Raw genomic sequence first — 6,245 nt, forward strand, 5'->3', positions numbered from 1 at the left:
ACTCTAAATTCTCATTGACTTCAGGTTTTATATTGAGGTCAGCTGTGATTTTACTGGGTTTTACTTTATAGGTGATTTATTTCTTTTCTCTAACTACATTTAATACTCTTTCCTTGTGCTCAGTTTCTGGAATTCTAATTATTATATGTCTTGGTGTAGATTTATCCTGGTTATGACTGTTTAGAGTTCTATATGCTTAATTTATTTGTCTGTCTAATTCTTTATCGATGGGAAAGAATTTGGGAAATTTTGAGAAAATTTTTCCTATCACCTCTTTCTTGTTTTTTTTTTTTTTTTGAGTTTTGGAAAATTTAATTTTAAAAACCAAATGGCATACAAATAATTAGCACTAGATATAAAAAGGAAAATACAGGAACAGAGAACATTTTTTAAATTATGAAATCTTATGAATAACTTCATATTGAAATACATGAATAGCTAGAGGTAAAGGTGAAAAAGGTCAGGTATTTATATTCTTTGGTATGAAGTTATTCATGGAAGCTTTTCTGTGTTTTGTTTTATTTCTCAGTGCTGAGGATTAAACCTAGGGTCTCACCATGCTAAGCATGCATTCTACCACTAAGCTACACTACTAGCCTAGAAGTTTTTCTTACAATTAAAAACAAAAAACAATACTCATCCATTTCTGTAGTTATTTTTTCCATTTTAGAAAATACACAAAGTACATCTCTGTAAACTTTGGAGTAAACAAAAAATTTGAAGTTGTAATCCAAACTGCTGCATATAGCTGAAAAGATTGATGAAACAAACTATATTAGACATGAGAACTATTGTTCATAAAACATCTAATAGAGTAAAAGGCAACTTATAGGGCTGAAGCTATGTACTCTACAGTGTTCCCTCACTTATTGTGGAGGTTATATTCCATTACAGCCCTGTCATAAGTGAAAGTCAGTGAAGCAGCAATGTTATATTAGAATTAACACTTTAAATATATTTTTATATATTTAAAAAAAATTTTAGGGGCTGGTGAGATAGCTCAGCAGAATAAAGCCTGCTTAGGCAAATACAGGGACAGGGCTTCAATCCGGGCACCACAGGCTGTGCTGGCCCCGCCCCCTGCATACTGAGTGGTTCACCAAGACCAGGTGTGATGACACACCCCTTTGAGTTGGAGCTGCAGTGAGACTCTGTACCAAATACATTAAAAAAAAAAAGATTTAAATATTTTAGGCAAAAATAATTAAATCCATAAGTGCTACGCATATAAATCCATCTACAGTACTGTACACTATTGCAAAATCCTGAAATACAATGAAAAATCTGCAATAAATAATTTAGACTAATATTTTTTGAAAACCCATGAAACAGTGAGTCTTCAACAGTCAAACTCCAAAATAGCAAGGGACTACGGTACCCATATCTGACAAAGGACTAATATGCAAATCACAGGTACAAACCTCTTACAAATCAGATAATCCAATAGAAAAAATGGCCAACAATTTGAGTAGATAACTTCACAAAATATTCAACATGATCTGTAACCACATTAAAAGATGCACATCTTGTTAGTCATCAGAAAATGTAAATTAAGACTAAAATGACATACTGACGAAGAATGCCTAAAATTTAAAAAGATGAAAAATGACAAGAGTTGGTGAGGTAAGAACATGAGGCAACTACAGCTCTTATATATTACTAACAGGAATGTAAATTGGCATGACTGCTTTAGAAACTACTTTGTGGTAGCTATTAAAACTAAATGTACCTGCAACTCTTTTACCAAGTAATTCTATGCCCAGTGATTCTACTCCCAGCAAAAATATTTACATATTTCACTAAACATGTATTCCAGAATGGTTCAAGTTGTATTGTTCATAACAGTCAAAAACTGGAAAGTACCCAAATGTACATCAACAATAGCGTGGATAAATTGTGAGAATGGTACAATATGAAGAAATATGAAAAAATTTCTTATAATTTTTTTTTGTTTGTTTGTTTTGGTGGAACTAGGGATTGAACTCAGGCTGTTGTGCTTGCCAGGGAAGTGCTTATTCCACTGAGCCATCTCCTCAGCCCCTATCTTATAATGTTGATTGAGAAGATAGTCTATATTCTATTCCACATTTGATTGTTGCATTTCTTCTCCTCTTCCTTTTCCTCCTCCTCTTCACAGTCTAGGTCCTGATGAGCAACTTCAGTAGTGCTGTTCTCCAGAAACAGATTATTCTCCAAATCAGGCATTCTGCAAGCTTCTGTTGTGACTTTCACTTTCATGCTATGAAAGCCAGTGGAGACCAATCCAACTTGCAGGTTGATGGGGTCTCTCTCAAACAGCAGGACTTGTGAGTTCACTCCTTCTTTAAAACCAGGGGGTTGGTAGTCATGTGGGGTCACTTCCTTATAGTAATGAAGTTTCATAGTAAGTATAACATCATTAGGAAGGGGTCCAAGGTTTTGCATCAATATGTATAATTTTTGAATCAGTAGAACACTGGCTTTCTTAATATCTTCACTGTTTGTCCCACTTTTAAAGCTTGTATTACTACTGTCAAAATCCATAGTGGCTCCTGCTTTTGTGTATTTGAATTTGAACTGGTATATCTCAGTAACATTGTATTTCTTTTCCAAGTCATGAAAACAACCTTGAATCCACTTGATAATATGCAATGATCCAGGACATTTTTTTGTCTTCTTGGAGGACTTTTAAACTGAGGTAGTTACTGGCGATTTCAGTCCATATTCAGCTGTCTCCAAGGCAGAGGGGCACAGGGGAGAGAGCAGCACTTCACGGCAGCTGAACAGCAGCAACAGCAACAAGAAGGAGCAATGGCTGTCTTTCTTGTTTTTAATGGCATTTGTGCTATCTCTGCCTTTCTTACTAAGTCAGATATATCTTATGTTGTTCTTCTTTACTTCATTCATCTTTGCAGCTTTAGGATCGATTTTTTTCATGGTGCCTATTTTTAAGATACTTTTCTTTTTCTGGTCACTACATTCCTTTCTTCTAAATCTCATACTCTATCTTCACCTTTGTTAAATCTGTTTGGTATCCTTTCTTTGAAAACTTTAGTATCCTTTCTATCTGTTTGGATCTGATTCATACCTTACATTCCTTTCTTATGTTGGGCCTTCATGGCTTCTGTCATTTTCCTGAGTGTTTACCTTTTTAAAAAATTTGTGCCTATTCTGTATATCTTGGGTATATCTTTCATTTTTATGGTCATTCCTGTTTTTATCTTAGAGATTTTTTTTTCATTTTTAGTAACAGGATTCAAACTTAGAACCTTATTCTAGCCAGGCAGGTACTGTGCCACATAGCTCTGTCCATGGCCTGGGATTATTTTTTCTATAGCCACATCCATTTGTTTTTTCACCTCTATGGCTATCATTTCATAATGTTCCAGTGTGTGGCTTCTGATTTCTTTATTTTACTGTGCTCTGAACTTGTCCTGGATATGCTAAAGTTCAAGGGTTGCATTTTGTTTCTATCTTTTTGTTATTCTCTATTTTCTATTGTGTTTTATTTTCTATGTTAGTGCTGGCAAACTTCTTATGATACATATATTTATCATTATTGCTAAATTTTATTTTATTTTATTTTTTGGAAATGTCTGTTTCTTAGTGATGTCTTCTAGGTGTAGATTGTATTTGGTCTTTGTGTCTGTCCCAAGAATCTACCTTTCCAACTTATTAAGGATGAGAGGTTGCTATCTATTTGACTCAGCACTTAGTCCTTTGGTACTTGGCTACAGTTATGCAGTCATAACAGTTTGTACTCTTTAGTTATAAAACAAAATCCAACCTATACCAGGAACCTGTATGTAATGAATTTCCCCTTGGTAGATTGATTTTTACTCTGTTGGGGTATTGAATAGGGATAAAAGACAAAGCAGAGAGATGTGTAAGGGGAAATATAGTAGAAACAAGGCTGTAAGGCTAAGAATGAGCACCCCAGTTTTAGAAAGCTAGAGAAGAATTCAAGAGAGAAAGAATGAAAAGAAAGCCAAAGAATCTTGAAGTGAACCAGAAAAAGAGACAATATTCACTCACATGAAAGTGTAAAATCCAGAAAGATAGTTGAGGGAATAGAGAAGAGGAAAAGAACACCAAAAATAAAGGTAACAAACCTAAGTAGTAAAAACAGAAATTAGGCCCCAATTAGACCAAAAAGGAAAACCAAATAAATGCAAGACAAGGAAAAATAATAAAATTCCTTTGATTTTTACAATTCTTGGTAGTATCAAAGTCGGATCCCCAAAATTTGTAACCCTGTTGTTTGTGGTAGGATTTGTTCTGGGTCAGGGGTGATCTTGGCCTCTGGATGTGGGGGCTGGAACTGGTCTTCAGTTGACAATAACAGGTGTACTTCTCCTGTGTGTATGGCACTTTCCCTGGGTTGTAGCACCCTAGAGTAGGGAAGGCCCTGGGTGTTACAAGATCCTTATATAATTGGCTTCTTCCAGAACTTGCACCACTTTCTCTGCTAGATTCTTTTACTCACTGGTCATAGGGCAGGGGAAGTGTCCCTGTCTCACTGCAGGCCAAGGCTATTTGTCTGCTTGTGCCACTGGACCAAGACTGCTCTGGCGATCATGGACCAGAGGAACAGTGCTTTGTATTGAGGGCTAAGACTGGCTTTTGACAGTCACCAGAGCATAGTCTGAGTGGTCCCAGCTCCTATCTCTCAGCAGAACCCCCCCTAGTCTTCTTCCCACCTGCCAGCAGTCCACTGTGGCTGGATGGCACTTCCCTCATTCCACTACAGGACTGTGACAGTGAAGCAACCCAGGACTGTCCTACTGCTGGGATTTGGCCTGAGTCCTTTGAAATGAAATGGTGGCCCTGCCCACCAGCTTCTGTTCATGTGTCTCTGTGCTGAAACACAGCACTGGTCCAACTCACTCACCAACTGCTGGCTCTGCAGGACCCCTCAGGAGACAATGTCCTGCTGCTGCTGGGCTTCTGTGCCAGCATCACTGCTGGGCTGCTCCTGCTGGTGCTCTTGTTTAAGGGTGTTTTTTTTTTTTTTACAAAACTTTTCTGTATATTTTTTGTCCCCCAGTCATCTCACTGTTTATGTGGAAGAATAGAAGAAGTGGCCCTACGAAGCCCAAACTTTTTGGCTCACTTCTCACTTTTCTTTCAAACCTTATAATTCCTTCATAAGATCTTTTTCTTTTTCTTTGGGAAGAGCTTCTTAAGAAACAAATAAAAGGAAATGAACCTTAGCCTTCCATGCTTTCCAGTCACTTTCCTGAGGGCATCAGACTCATAAACATGATGCTCAAATTCTAGCTTGCTTGAGAGTTTCTAGCATATGCTCTTCTTTACCCCACATGGTTCTAGGTTTCAACCCAGGAAGTCTTGCTTCTTATTGCTGGTTATCTGTCCACCAGGCCCAAGGTCCTATGTTGTGGTTCATGTCTGGAAGAGCTCACATGTGTGGCTTTCAGGAGGTGATTGGATTATAGTACGTTACTTATTAAGTGGATTAGACTACTGATGAGTTTATAAGTAAATGTTCTTTGGGAGGTGATACCCACTTGGAAGAGATAGATCACTGAGGTGTGGCTTAGAAGGATATATCTCCCTCCCCCTGATGTCACTTTTTGTTTCCCTTTGCCATGCCCTGAGCTGTTTCTCCTCTACCATGCCCCTCTGCCATGCTACACTGCCTTGGAGACAGCTGACTAAGGCCTGTACAAACTGTGATTCCCAAGGACCTTGTCCTCCTTTAAGTTGTGGGTGTTGAGTAGTATGTCCCAGCAGTGAGAAAATAAGTAAGACAACATATTTTGTTCATTTTTGTGAACCATATTGACTTTTATTTATTTATTTATTTTTCAGTAACAAGGATCGACTCTTATGTTTAACATCCCTGAAATGAGAATATTATGAGTTTGTGCTATATTTTAGTGTACTTGCTGATGTTCCCACCCTACCCCCGTCTCTATCTCTCTCAGTTCTTCTCCTTAGAGGCATAATCAATGTTGAAATTGAGAAAGAAAATATTTTTTGTCTTAGATAATATTTGTGTTCCATTTAGAAAATATTATATTAGGATATATTTTCACAAAGTTAATATCCATCGATATTCAATATCTAGATCCACTGATTCATTAGATACTTGAGAATGAGTACAATATGAATTCACTAATCCTTTCTTCTTTTTTCAACTTGCTTGTTTTCATAAACCAAAGTTATCCCTTATATATTCTTTGCTTGGGCTGGGGAGATGGCTCAGTGGAATAAGCGCTTGCCTGGCAAGCACAAAGCCCTGA

The 6,245-nt window shown here is 37.2% G+C and overlaps 1 pseudogene; it reads right to left on the reverse strand.

The window, feature by feature from the left end:
- Positions 1-2,070: 2,070 nt before the first annotated feature.
- Positions 2,071-6,245, reverse strand: part of LOC111812343 — a 21,769-nt pseudogene continuing 17,594 nt past the window's right edge.

Source organism: Octodon degus, unplaced genomic scaffold (assembly GCF_000260255.1).
Source record: "Octodon degus isolate 3935 unplaced genomic scaffold, OctDeg1.0 scaffold00121, whole genome shotgun sequence".
In the NCBI taxonomy this organism is placed as follows: domain Eukaryota; kingdom Metazoa; phylum Chordata; class Mammalia; order Rodentia; family Octodontidae; genus Octodon; species Octodon degus.